The following is a 15,582-nucleotide window of genomic DNA, read 5'->3' on the forward strand; positions in this document are numbered from 1 at the left end:
TTACTCCTTCACAGAACACAGGAATCTGGGGTCACTAAATGAAATTAACAGGCAGCAGGTTTAAAACAAACTCAAAGAAATATTCTTCACACAATGTATACTCAACCTGTGGAACTCGTTGCCAGGTGCTGTTGAGAAGGCCAAAGTTATAACTAGGTTAAACAAAGAACTAGATAAGTTCATGGAGCGTGGGACCCTCAAAAGTTATTAGCCAAGATAGTGAAGGACACAACCAATGCTGTGGTCATCCCTAAATCTCTGACTGCAAGAAGCTGTGACTAGACAAGAGAGGATGGATCACTTAATAAATTGCCCTGTTCTGTTGATTCCCTATGAAGCATCTTGCACCAGCCACTACTGGAACACAGAATACTGGGCTGGATGGACCATTGGTCTGATCTACTATGGCCTTTTTATGAGAAAGGATTTGAATCCTTTGAAAATCCTGTGCTTTATGGTTTTTTACCCCATCTGGTGTTGCTGTTGACTTGCACCAGTGACTTTGACAAACATACCCCATGTAATTAATGAACATCCTGGCTCCATCAGTGCAGAGAGGAGAGAGGCAGCAGCCTGAGACTGAAACGAAACACTTCATTCCAGAGCTCTTGGAAAGAAGCCATTTCCCCGGATTAAACAGCAGGGTTCAGCATGTTCTGCCTCTCACAGTGCACAGGATTTTGTGCACCCACAACATTTTATATACTGTGCATCTCTATTTTTGTTCCTGTTGCACTGTCACTCCACAGTGCTGCTGTTTGTGTAGCCATTAAGGGGGGCAAATGGTGTTTCTCTTCAAATAACCAATTACTAAATAATTAGTTCTTTTGTTCCAGCCATATAAACTCCACTAGTTAATTATATGCCACGTTGCCAATAGTTTCTAGGTTCTCACTGGATTATATTGTCAGGAACTGTGTTGGTAGCAGGGAGGCAGGGAAAACTAAAAAGCTGCTTAAAAAACCTCCTGAGTTGCCTTTGAGAGCTTTTATTTCAAAAGTGGCCACAATGGCCCATGTTTCCATTATGCTTCCCAGATTTGTCAATTCATAGGCATAAAGAACAGGAATTCTGCAGTATGAATTTCTCCTTTCATGAGTCCCACAAGCATAACCAAGTTGGAGTAAAAAAAATAGCACAGCAAGGAATATACTGCCAAGGTCCATGAAAGTGCTTTTAGCTATTGCCATGTGGTATGTTTATCCTGAAGACTTGCTTTCCCTCCCTCAATGTGCCCCTCCCAGGAAGAATGAGGATGTTTCTGTTTTAGATGCCTCTCTTTGTCTGGGTGTCAAGAGAAGGCTCCAAAAGGGGGAAGCACACGGGTGAAACACAAAGAAGAAAAGGGGGTGGACAAAAGGGGCTGTGTTTTTGTGGTGATGCTAAACATACCCACGCTGCTGAAGGTGGGATACCAGGTGTTCCCAACATGCACTATTGATTCCCATTCACTGCACATTGCCTCAGTGGTTTTGTAAGGCCAGGGGGCTACGTCTAGACTGGCATGAGTTTCCGCAAATGCTTTTAACGGAAAAGTTTTTCCGTTAAAAGCATTTGCGGAAAAGAGCGTCTAGATTGGCACGGACGCTTTTGCGCAAGAGCACTTTTTGCAGAAAAGCGTCCGTGCCAATCTAGACGCGGTTTTGCGCAAGAAAGCCCCGATCGCCATTTTTGCCATTGGGGCTTTTTTGCGCAAAACACTTTTTAGCTGTCTACACTGGCCCTCTTGTGTAAATACATTTGTGCAAGAGGGCTTTTTCCCGAATGGGAGCAGCATAGTATTTGCACAAGAACACTGACAATCTTACATTAGATTGTCAGTGTTCTTGCACAAAATCAAGTGGCTGGTGTAGACAGCTGTCAAGTTTTTCCACAAAAGCAGCTGCTTTTGCGGAAAAACTTGCCAGTCTAACGCAGCCAGGTAGATCAACAATTAGCTTTTATGTTAAGCGGCTTATCTGATTGCCTGCAGCAGCATCTGTATGGGAGTTAGCACAGCTTAGTGATTAGTGCTTTGAACTTGGCTTCTACTCCGGCTTTGCTGCTGTGGCCATGAGCGTGTCACTCCATCCTCTCATGCCTGTTTCCGTTTGGTTTGCAAAACGAGAGGACAATGACAATGCCCTTCTTTGTAAAGCACTTTAAGAGCTATGGATGAAAAGGCTAACTAAGAGGTAGGGAACAGTATTGGTATGGAAGTGTAGCCTGTTCATGGCTCCACCTGAAACAGCCTGACACTGACTGTAGTTCACTTAGCCTTTGAATCTGCTTACACTGCATGCCTGATATTATGTCTGGTTGCCTGCATGTTTGGTACTTCCTATGCCAGTCAGACTAGTGTATGTTGAGAAAGGTATGTTTTAAAAGTAGCATACCAAGCAGCCTGTCTACTGAACTCTCCTAGGTTGAGTTATTGTAGCTGTGTTGGTCCCAGGATATTGGAGAGACAAGGTGATATCTTTTATTTGACCAGCATCTGTTGGTGAGAGAGACCAGCTTTTGAGCTTACACAGAGCTCTGCTTCATGTCTGTGTAAACTATAAAACTCGGCTCTTTCCCCATCATCATATAATTCTGTCAGAAGGGAGTTCAGAAATTGGGCTGGGATTCAGAGAATGTAGCTTTGATTCCCAGCTCTCCTTTGTGACTTTTGGCAAATCACCAAATCTCAGTTCTGTAAAATGGGAATAATACTCCAGTGAGGGCATATCTACACCAGGAAATAGTTTGGAAATAGTAACTCACAAAATAACTATTTTGAAATAGAACATCCACACTAAAAGGCAGCATTGAAATGGTGCAGAATTATTTTGAAATAGCACGTCTGCACTGATTGGAGCCTACATCAGATTTAAAGCCACTAGAAGCACTCCAGGGAGGACACCAGGAGTGAAGACACTTCCTGTAGCTGCTTGCTGAGGCTAGCTGAGACATGCACAGAAAGGGGCTCCTCTCTACAATCACTAACAATAAGAAGTCCTGTGGCTCCTTACAGATTAAGGGTATGTCTACAATACCCTCCTAGTTCGAACTAGGAGGGTAATGTATGCATACCGCACTTGGAAATGAAGCCTGGGATTTGAATTTCCCGGGCTTCATTTGCATAAGCGGGGAGCCGCCATTTTTAAAACCCCGCTGGTTCGAACCCCGTGCAGCGCGGCTACACGGGGCATGAACTAGGTAGTTCGAACTAGGCTTCCTAGTTCGAACTACCGTTACTCCTCATTTCACGAGGAGTCGACAGAACTCAGCAGCAGTGTAGAAGCAGGTATAGTTTTGTCGACAAAAGTCCACTTTTGTAGACAAAACCCTGTAGTCTAGACACACCAGGTTTCTATATGTCTAGACTATAGGCTTTTGTCGACAGAGGCTTTGTCGACAGGCTTTTGTTGACAGAGTGTGTGTCCAGACTACAGGGTTTTGTCGACAAAAGTGGACTTTTGTTGACAAAACTATACCTGCATCTACACTACTGCCGAGTTTTATTTTATTTTATTTATTTTATTTTAAATATTTTACCCCGCCTTTCTATTTAAAATATTCAAGGAGGCTTACAAAAAAAAAAACCCCACCACAATACAAATATATATGGGAATTTAAAATATGAGACCCCAGAGGGACATAACCAGCTAAAAACATATAGAGAGGAGTAACACACATACAGACTCAAACATTAATAAAAGCACAAGTAAAAAGAGTGGCTTTAGCCTGACACCGAAACAACACTAGTGTTGGCGCCATGTGAATAACCCAAGAAAGAGAATTCCACAGCGTGGGAGCAAAAGCTGAGAATGCCCTGTTCCGCGTAGATGTTAATCTTATCTCCACAAGTGGGGGAACACGAAGCAAAGCCTCCCCAGCTGACCTCAATCCCCGGTCAGGTTCATATGGGAGAAAGATGGTCCTTTAGATACCCTGGACTCAACTAATTTAAGGCTCTTTAGAGGCAGCCCCACATAAAGTGCATAACAGTAATCCAGTCGGGATGTAACAAGAGCATGGATCACTGTGGCCAAGTCATGCTTGTTCAGTAAGGGTTGCAGCTGGCTGATCAAATGAAGTTGCCCAAAGGCCCTCCTGGCCACCGAAGAAATCTGATTTTCAAATGTTCAAAAAAGGGTCCAGGAAGATTTCCAAGCTGCATACCTGTTCTTTCAGGGGGAGAGTAACCCTGTCTAGAACAGGTGCCATGCCACATTCCCAATCAGATGGCCTCCTGATCCACAGGACCTTAGTCTTATCTGGGTTCAACTTCAGCTTATTTGACTTCATCCAAACCATCACTGCCTCCAGACACCGATTTAGATCAGTCACTGCCACACCTGGTTCTAATATCACATGGAAATAGATTTGGGTGTCATCTGCATATTGATGGCACCGTCCTCCAAAACTCCTTATGATCTCTCCCAGGGTATGTCTACACTACCACTGTAGTTCAAACTAGGGTGGTTAATGTAGGCAACCGGAGTTGCAAATGAAGCTCAGGATTTGAATTTCCCGGGCTTCATTTGCATATTGCCGGGCGCCGCCATTTTTAAATGTCCACTAGTTCGGACTCCATGCCCACGGCTACACGCGGCACGAACTAGGTAGTTCGGATGAGGCTTCCTATTCCGAACTACCGTTACTCCTCGTGGAACAGCCGTTAGTTCGAATTAACTTTGATAGGCGCTACACATGCAAACCGCTAGTTTGAACTTAATTCGAACTAGCGGAGCGCTTAATTCGAACTAGGTAAACCTCATTCTACGAGGACTAATGCCTAGTTCGAATTAGCTAGTTCGAATTAAGGGCTGTGTAGCCACTTAATTCGAACTAGTGGGAGGCTAGCCCTCCCCAGCTTTCCCTGGTGGCCACTCTGGGCACCACCATGGAAACACTTCTGCCCCCCTCCCGGCCCCGGAGCCCTTAAAGGGGCATGGGCTGGCTACGGTGCCCATGCCAGGTGCAAGACTGGCAGCACCCAGCCAGCAGACCCTGCACCTGGCACGGCTCGAACCAGCCACCCAGCCCTCCGCCTCTTCCCAGGACCAGGCTGGCGGCTCCCGGGAGCCTGCACAGGTCCGCAAGAGTCTAGCGCCCACCAGGTCTAGTGCAGACATCGTGGACCTCATCCACGACCTCCGCACTAGGCACAGGAAAGTGGCCGTCTAGGGCAGGATAGCTGCCAGCCTGGCCACCCAGGACCAGGTGTGCATGAAAATCAGGGTGATCCAGTGAGACCCCCGACCCTGAGCCCTGAGCTTAGAATGGCCGTACTGGGTCGGACCAAAGATCCATCTAGCCCAAAAGCCTGTCTGCCGACAGTGGCCAACACTAGGGACCCTGGAGGGGATGGACCGAAACAATTACCAAGCCATTTGTCTCGTGCCATCCATCTCCAGCCTTCCACAAACAGAGGCCAGGAACACCATTTCTACCCCCTGGCTAATACCACTCCATGGACCCAACCTCCATGACTTTATCTCACTTCTCTTTAAACTCTGTTCTAGTTGTAGCCTTCACAGCCTCCTGCAGCAAGGAGTCCCACAGGTTGACTATTTGCTTTGTGAAGAAGAACTTTCTGTTGTTAGTTTGAAGCCTGCTACCCATTCATTTCATTTGGTGTCCTCTAGTCCTTCTATTATGGGAACTAATGAAGAACTTTTCTTTATGCACCCTCTCCACACCACTCGTGCTTTTATAGACCTCTATCATATCCCCCCTCCATCTCCTCTTTTCTAAGCTGAAAAGTCCCAGTGTTTTTAGCCTCTCTTCATATGGGACCTGTTCCAAACCCCTCATCATTGTAGTTGCCCTCCCCTCTCCCACCCTCTCTCTTCCCGTCTCCCACCTCCTTTTCCCAGTCTCCCCGAGTTTTGTTCAATAAAGAGAGTTTCTATTTTTGAACACACGTGTCCTTTATTTTGTACATCAGGAAGAGGGGCTAGGGAGGGATACGTGGAAGGGAGCGAGGGAGGAATGGGGTACGAGCCCTCAATGGGGGGGACTGGGATGGCTCTGCGGGCTCCTCGGGGTGGAAGCTCTCCTGCAGCCCCCCAATTGACCCCTCCCGGATGGCAGCCTGCGGCAAGTGCAGCCGGTCTGATGGCCGAGTGCTGTGATGTGCCGAGTGTGGGCACTCATGGCACTCCAAGCCAGGACTGCTTGCAAGCGGGGAACCCCTGAGAACTGTCTGTCCGGGGTGGGGGTCGGGTCCCTTTAAGCACAGCCCTCGGCTAGCCTGAGACAGCAGCTCCATTCTCTAAGTCCTACTCTGATGCCCTGCCAGCACTGATTCCGGCCATCCTTAACCTCGGTTCAGGGTCCACTCAGTGTGGACATGCTAGTTCAAATTACCAAAACACTAATTCGTACTAGTTTTTAAGTCTGGATGCGCTAATTCGAATTAGCTTAGTTCAATTAACTAATTCGAACTAAGTTAGTTCGAATTAGCATTGTAGTGTAGACGTACCCCCTGTTAGCTGCTCCGGTTCCTTAATACCCTATACCACCTCTATTAGCCCTGGTCTACACTAGGGAGTTATATTCGAACTAACAAGGCGAGCATCCATACTACCAAGCTATTATTTCAAAATAATGGTCTGGTCCCTTCGAAATAATAACTCCTGCTTTTCATGAGGAATAACACTGTTTTCAAAATAGTTATTTTGAAACAGCATTAGTGTGGACACTTAGCTGCTGCTATTTCAAAGTAATTGGCCTCCAGAGGCCTCTCACAGCTGCACTTGTGGCTGCTCTGGCCACACACCGGACAACTGTGATCTCTTGAGGCAGTCAAAGCCTCTCAAGAAACTTGGGGCGTGCACCAGTCCCAGCCCCATTCCTCAGCCCCCCTCCCCCTTCACCTATTCCAGGTTCTTTCCCTAGTCCCTTCCCTATTGTATATCCCCCAAATAAAAAAATCAGTGTTGTGTTTTCCAAATAAAAAGGCTTTTTTATTTGCTCTGGAAGGGAGAGGGAAGGTGAGAAGGGAGGACAGGGGAAGAGCGGGCTGACCAGTGAGGGAGGGATGTCATCTCACTGAGCAACCACAGCAGGTAATAAAAAGAGAGATAGGGAGACAATAGGGCTATGTCTACACTGCAGGCTTCTTGCACAAGAACTGTTTTGTGCAAGAGTTCCTGTGCAAAAATTCTTGCACAAGAGCACGTCCACACTGCCGTGTGCTTTTGTGGAAGAGATGTGCTTTTGCGCAAGAGCGCCCATGGCAGTGTAGACGCTCTCTTGCGCAAGAAAGTTCTGATGGCCATTTTAGCCGTAGGGGTTTATTGCGCAAGAAACCCCTGTTGCCCATCCACACTGCCTTCTTGTGGAAGAGCTCTTGCGCAAGAGGGCTTATTCCTCATGGGGGGAGGAATAACTCTTGCGCAAGAAGCCCTGATTTCCAATGCTTTACTGTAAATTTACTTGTGTAAGGACACACATGCAGGCCACACTTTTTTGCACAAGAACAACTGTTCTTGCGCAAAAAGCCTGCAGTGCATTCGTAGCCATAGTGCCTTTAAGACAGCCCCAAGTGGTGTGTCTAGACTACAGGGTTTTGTCGACAAACGTGGACTTTTGTCGACAAAACTATACCTGCTTACACTGCCGCTGAGTCCTGTTGACATAACGTCGACAGAACTCAGCGGTTTTGTCAACAGCTGCAAACCTCATTCTACAAGGGTACGTCTAGACTACAGGCTTTTGTCGACAGAAGTTTTGTCAACAGATACTGTCGACAAAACTTCTGTCGACAAAGAGCGTCTAGGCTACATTCAGTCTAGACACAACCCTAGATGCAACCCTGTAGTCTAGATACAACCCTAGATGAAATAACACCTTCTGTCAACAGAACTCTGTCGACAAAAGGCGTTATGCCTCATAAAATGAGGTTTACCAGCGTCGACAAAACTGCTGAGTTCTGTCGACGTTATGTCAACAGAACTCAGCGGTAGTGTAGACACAGGTATAGTTTTGTCGACAAAAGTCAACTTTTGTCGACAAAACTCTGTAGTCTAGACATACCCCAAGGGATAACGCCTTTTGTTGACAGAGTTCTGTTGATAGAAGGCATTATTGCATCTACACTGTCCTGTGCGTCCACACTGTTATGTCGACAAAGCGGCTTGTTTTGTCGACAGAACTGGATGTAGTCTAGACGCTCTTTGTTGACAGAAGTTTTGTCCACAGTATGGCTGTGTCTAGACTACATGCCTCTGTCGTCAGAGGCATGTAGATTAGACGCATAGGCAAAGTCAAATGAAGCCGCGATTTAAATGATTGCGGCTTCATTTACATTTACATGGCTGCCGCGCTGAGCCGACAAACAGCTGATCAGCTGTTTGTCCGCTCAGCGCGCTAGTCTGGACGCTCCCCTGCCGACATCAAAGCCCTTTGTCGGCAGCCCCGTTATTCCTCGTGGGATGAGGTTTACCGGGGCTGCCGACAAAGGGCTTTGATGTCGGCAGGGGAGTGTCCAGACTACCGTGCTGAGCGGACAAACAGCTGATCAGCTGTTTGTCAGCGCAGCGCGGCAGCCATGTAAATTTAAATGAAGCCACGATCATTTAAATCGCAGCTTCATTTGACTTTGCCAAAACAACAAATCTACATGGCTCCGTTGACGGAGCCATGTAGTTTAGACGTACCCTATCTGTCGACAAAACTTCTGTCAACAAAACGCTGTAGTCTAGACATACCCAAAGTGGCTTGCTTTGTTGACAGAACTGGAGGTAGTCTAGACACTCTTTGTCGAGAGAAGCATTGTCGACAGTATCTGTCAACAAAACTTCTGTCGACAAAAGCCTGTAGTCTAGATGTACCCCTTGAGTGCTTGGTCCACAAAGTCTTCCTGAGAACAAGAAGGCAGAGAGACATGGCTCTAGTAGAGAGTGGGCAGACTTTGCAGATGATCCAGGCCCCACTTCTGATAAAGAATCAACAATACTCAAACTGTTCCCCAATGCTGCAGACAAACGGAGGAATTTCAAACAATAACTCCACTTCTACATGTTGGCAAGCAGAGGCACAGGGAAGGTAGATTAACAAAAAGGTAGTGATTTTCCTTAGTATAGCTGGGCCAGGAGCATTAGTTGTATATAGCAGCCTACATTAATCCAGGAAGAACAGGTTAGTAATGAGACAGTATTGCAAAAATGTGAGTACTGCACACCCAGAAAGAATGAGACTTTTGAACGATCCAACTTTAATCTGAGAACTCAAAAAGAGGGAGAAACTTTTGAAGAATTTGTGACTGATCCCAGACTGCAGAGCCAATTATGTAATTATGGAGAGCTCCAGATTCCCTAATTAGAAAAGATTGTTATGGGGATCAGAGGCATAAAGCTCAGGAAGAGACTACTGGCAGATCCCAACCTGAGTTTAGAAATGGCAATCAGAATTTGCCTGGCAACTGAGTTTACTCAGGCCAGATGGAATATGTCTACACTGCAATAAAAGATCTGCGACATGGTGGCAGCTGGCCTAGGTCAGCTGACTCAGGCTATTAGGGCTACAAAATTGTGGCATAGATATTTGCGCCCGGGCTGGAGTTCAGGCTCTGGGACCCTCTCTCCCCTCCCAAGTGTAAAATCTCAAAAATGAGCTCCAGCTAGATCCTGAACACCAGACTTCAGCAATTTTACAGTCCACAACCTGGACCAGGTGCCAGTGTTTTATTTCAGCATAGGCCTACCCAGGGAAGCTGTTGGATGGAAAACAATTCCCTGAAGCAGTAGACAGGATTACGCCACTTTTCTGTAGTTTAGGGGAGAGGCAAAACAGATTTGAGAGAGATAAAGAGAAACCTGTTAATAAAAGACAATTGGAATGAGCTTTCACAAGACAGCACGAAGAGCTGTACACAGTCTAGTGACAGGCCTGCACTAAAGCAATATCCTGATTTTAGAAAAGACTTCAACAACTGCAAATAACTTAATCAGTGTGCAAGCAGGAACATGTGCTCAAAGAGAAACAAAGTGTGCACATGCCATACCAAGTAGAGAACAACCCAAGCAAGCACCAGGTGAAAAAATTCATTATAGGAACCACACATGAAACAGCAGCATCGAGTGACTGGGTTATTATTTTATTGGACTGTGAAGTATAACACTGGTACTCATGTACACATAGTGGCAGAATTTGCTATATGGGGCTTTATGAAAAAACAGAGGCTCATTTAAAAAAACAGCTAAAGCTCAGAGCTTAGACCTGGAAGCTGATTCTAAGGGTATGTCTACACTACTAGCTTCTTTAGGAATAAGCGTTTCCAGAAGAGATCACGGAAAAATGTATTTTGAAAGAGAGCGTCCACACACAAAAAGCGCAACAAAATTGCAATTTGCTATTTTGAAAGATAGCGTCCACACTGATTGGATGCTATTTCGCATTTAAGGCAACCCAAAACCAGTTCAGGCAGGGCATTAGATCAGCAGTTGCTTCCGCTGCTGCCTGAGGCTATCTGAGATGCGTGCTTAAAGGGACCTCCCTAGACAGTCATTTCTCAACATCTTCTGCTTGCTTGCATACCTCATTGAGGGACAGCAAAGCATTTTCTCTCTGTGCTCTGGGTCTATGTCTACACTACAGGCTTCTTGCTCAAGAAGCTTTTTGGGGAAGAGATCTTCTGCAAAAACATCTTGTGCAAGACAGTGTCCACACTGCAAAAGTGCATTGAAAAAAAAAGCGATGTGCTTTTGTGCAAGGGAGCGTCCAAGTTGCATGGATGCTCTCTCAAAAGAAAGTGCTGATAGGTATCCACTAGGGCACCTGTGCTTTTTCCTCTTTCCCGTTTTTGCTCAAAAAACCCCTGTTGCCTGTCCACGCACACTCTTGTGCAAAAAGCTGTTATTCCCCTAGTGAAGACCTACTCTGGTTGTCCAGCTTTTGGACAACATAGCACTCCTTGCCAGGAGCTGGAGCTGCCTCTGGGCATGTGATGGGCCCACTTGGCCACGCCGCAGTTTCTGCAGGCTGCCTTCATGGCCCTGCAGGATCTCGACTCTGAGCTCATCTTTGAGAACCTCTGTCTGTGTGTGGGAGCAAGGGCCTTGTAACCGCATCCCATAGTGGAGAGAAGGTTCCAACTGGTGGGACCAGCTGGTGATGGAGCCATGGGATGACCAGCGGTGACTTCACAACTTCTGAATGAAGAAGGAGACATTCGTGGAGCTGGGTGCTTGGCTTGCCCTTGTCTTCTGTCAATGTGTCACCCAGATGTGACCTGCCATGCCTCTGGAGAAGCGGATCGCTATCTGGAAGCTCTTCGTGCCTGACAGTTACCAGTCTGTGGGCAACCAGTTTGATGTGCGAAAGTCCACTGCTGGGGCCCTCCTCATGGGCTGCAGTCCCTGGAGCAGGGGGAGTACTGGAAAGGGAGACTCTGGGGAGGGGTGGTAGGTTGTGAGGTGGAGGGAGAAGACCTGTCCCCGGGGGGTTCTGCAGTCCTGCCCTCACATAGCCCTGCGGAGAGAAGGTTCATAGGGGGTGGTTCCTAGGGTGTTTGTAGGGGGGATGCAGGTGGAGCTCAGGAACCTCCCAAGGGCTCAGGTACCCCTTTTGATTCTCTGTTTTGTGTCTTTATTTGTCTCCTTCTTCAGGTGGTGAGGGCCATTAACACTGTCCTGCTGTGCATCCATCTGGAAGACCTGGACCCCATCATGACTGGATTTGCTGCCCTGGGCTTCCCCAGTTGTGGGGTAGGGGGTTATAGATGTAACCCACATCCCCATCTGTGCTCCTGACCACCGTGCAGCACAGTATATAAGCCACAGGGGATACTCTTCTATGGTCCTGTAGACCCTAGTCGACCACCATGGACAGTTCAGTGACATTTTAGTGAGCTGGTCGGGGAAGGCACACAATGCCTGCGTCTTCCACAACTCCAGCCTGTACTAGAAGCTGGAGACTGGCAAATTCTTCCCCCAGCACAACCAACATGGGGCTGGGGGTGTGGAGATGCCGCTGTGCATTATGGGGGACATGGCCTACCCCCTCATGCTGTGGCTGATGAAGCCGTTCACCAGCCCCCTTGACGCAAGCAGGGACCGATTCAATGCCTGGGAAGGGCCCACATCTAGGCAGAATGAACCTTTACGTGCTTGAAGGCGCAGTTCAGGTGCCTCCTAACCTGCCTTGGTGTGGGGGAGCACAACACCCCCCAGGTGGTGGTCAGCCTGTTGTGTGTTCCAGAACATTGTGGAGAGGAAGGGGGAGGCCTTCTTTCCAGGGTGGGGGCAGAGGCCAGCCGGGAGGAACGGGTCTTCAAGCAGCCACACACAGCTGCCATCTGCCAGGCCCATCAGGCCGGGGTGCACATCTGGGAGGCCCTGAGGGAGAGTTTCTCTCAAGGACTCCAGTAACTCTCCATCGGGCCTCCCCACTAGGGGCCTGTGTCTTGCCTCTCTGCCTCTCCTTCCTTGCCCCCTATAGTCCCCCTTCCCTGCAGACAAAATAAAAACAACTGTTTAGTTTTCAATAACATAACTCTTTGGGCCAGTGGGTTCTTGGGGGGCTTGTGGCTGGCAGATGTGTGGCACTGGCAGCCACATGGTGTGTTGCAGCTCCCAGTACTGGCTTCCTGCCACAAGTCTTGTCCCCATTGTCTGCAGCTTTAAGAGCTGCCAGGAGACAGGAACTATAGTTTTGATGGATGTGGATGGAGTGGCCAGCAGGGCACCTGTGATATTTCCTGGAAATATCTTTTTTCAAAATAACTCCCTCTTCTGCATCCACACACACCTTTTTCCCAAAAAACTTTTTAGGAAAAACCCTTATTCCTCATAGAATGAAATTTACTGCTGTTGGAAAAAGTCCTCTGTTATTTTAACTTTTTGTCGAAATAACGCAATTGTTGTGTGGACACTAGTATTTTTTTTCTGGAATAATGGCTGTTATTCTGGAAAAACGCTGCAGTGTAGATGTACCCTTACTGTTGGTGTATGTGAACTTCTGGTAAAGCTAAAAGACAATGTGGAAAGGACCCCTTTGTCTATATCTAGATTTCAAACAACTCTAGTATGTCAAAAGGGAACATTTACCTATGGCTACAAGGCAAGATATCTTTGGAGAAACAGCAGATGCAAAATATTTTTCCACACCAGAAAGAAATCCAGCAGACAGATTTTGGCAGGTTCCCATAGAAAAAAGTAGTACACGGTTGTACTTTTAACATATGCTTTGGGGAGATACTACTTTTGCAAACTAATTTGTGTGCTTAGTTCTGAATTTGAAGTGTTCCATAAAAAATATGGCAAATAGGTGATGGTGAAGGTACCAAACTTGATACAGGTGATGCTTTAATATGGGGATGTATATTAGAGGAAAATGGCAGAAGGTGCCAAAGTGTGCTTGAAAGGGTTCACAAATATATGAATTTAGGGTAAGAGAAATAATGAACCTGTGAAAAAACGGCTAGAATAAGAGATATATGTAGACTTCAGCAGGGTATAGGAGACTTCAGCAGAGTACAGGAGTCTACCAACAGACATCAGAAGGCTACAACTAATTCCGGGAAGGATGAATTTTGTAAGGAAGTTTATACCCAATGGCTGTGTCCACACTGGGCCACTTATTCCGGAAAATCAGCCGCTTTTCCAGAATAACTTGCCAGCTGTCTACACTGGCCCCTTGAATTTCCGGAAAAGCACTGACGATCTAATGTAAAGTCCTTTTCCGGAAAACTGTTCCAGTGTAAACAGATCAGTAATCTTTTCCGCAAAAAAGCCCCGATCGCGAAAATGATGATCGGGGCTTTTTTGCGGAAAAGCGCGTCTAGATTGGCTACAGACGCTTTTCTGCAAAAAGTGCTTTTCCAGAAAAGCATCCTGCCAATGTAGACGCGCTTTTTCCGAAAATGCTTATAACGGAAAAGTTTTCCATTATAAGCATTTCCAGAAAATCATGCCAGTGTAGACGTAGCCAATTTGTCTGATAAAACCAGCAACCCAGGAGCACTTTGGGATTCAAGTCCATCTGGCATTTTTGCACCAATCATAATAAAGAGTTTGAAAACCTGAAAAAGTTAATGAAGGAGACTCCAGTCTTTAGGTATTAGGCCAGTAACTTCCAGTTGATGTTGTTTACAGAGAAAGAAAGGCATTGGAGCAGCATTCACGCTGGAGACCTGTGGCACTAACCAAAGCAGAGCTGAAATATTCTCAAGTGGAAAAGGAGGTTCATGAATGTAAGAAATTTCATGTTTTGGGAAACCAGTAATGGCAGAAACAGACCACAAGTTATTAGTGGTTATTGCAGCAACAGCAACAACAACAAGGGTTGTTAGCAAGACACTCTCCTGCGATACAGAGATTATTTGTTCAAAATGCAGGACAATGTAGCACTTTAAAGACTAACAAGATGGTTTATTAGATGATGAGCTTTCGTGGGCCAGACCCACTTCCTCAGATCAAAAAGTGGGTCTGGCCCACGAAAGCTCATCATCTAATAAACCATCTTGTTAGTCTTTAAAGTGCTACATTGTCCTGCATTTTGCTTCAGCTACCCCAGACTAACACGGCTACATTTCTATCATTATTTGTTCAGTTACAGATAAAGAATGTATGAATGGTATGCAGACCTGGAAAGTATCTGGTGGTGGCAGACACACTGTCCAGAGTCTGACACAGAACTGTAAAGGAGTTGAATCCAGATTTGGATATTGTTCAGGTAAGCCTCATAAGCATGTCCAGTTTCAGAAAAAATGTGGGCTATAGCTACTAAAGTCACAGCTGAAGATGCAGTGTTGCAAGGAATCCTCCAAACTACATGCACAGCATGGCCTGGGAGTGATATACTCAGTCCTTACTTTCATTTTAAAGGAGAACTTTCTGTATTGGATGGGATTCTGTTCAAGGGCACAAAACTAATTGTTCCAAAATGTTACAGAAAGATATGCTAAGTAGGGCGCCTCAAAGACGCGTGGTAACAGAAAAATGTAAATGGAGGACTAGAGATGTTTTAAACTTGCCTGAAATGAATGCAGACATACACAAACAAACCCATTAGAGCTTGTGAAATATTCCAGAAAAACAGACCTAGTCAAATAAAGGAGTCCATGGTGATTACTCAAAATACTTTAGCTCCTAGGCAGAAAGTGGGCATTGATTTGTTCACATATTCTGGAAAAAACTGTGTGATGGTTTTGGATTATTTATCACACTTTCCAGAAACAGCATTGTTAATAGACACTACTTCAAAGCATATAACTATGCGTATAAAGGTCATTTTTGCCAGACAAAGTATACCAGACTGATGTCAGAGAACCAACCACAATGTGATGGTTATGAGTTCAGACAACTTGCTAACAAATATAGGTTTAAACATGTTACATCCATTCCTAGATAGTCACTGTCTAATGGTTTAATGAAAAATGGTGTGAAAATAATTAAACGGTTGCTTAAAAAACAGAAGCATCTAACTTGGGACCCTTTTTAAAATCATAACTGAATTATGGGGCCGTACCCTTACATCAGGGGTTGGTACCAGTAGTGTAGTGGGGTGCCGCAACCCTGCATGCAGGGGCAGTTGGGGGAGACCCGGGAGAGTGGATTCCCGGGCAAGGGGACCCACGGGGAAGCGGCTGATGCCAGCGTGCAGGGT

Source organism: Pelodiscus sinensis, chromosome 25 (assembly GCF_049634645.1).
Source record: "Pelodiscus sinensis isolate JC-2024 chromosome 25, ASM4963464v1, whole genome shotgun sequence".
NCBI classification, from domain to species: Eukaryota; Metazoa; Chordata; order Testudines; family Trionychidae; genus Pelodiscus; species Pelodiscus sinensis.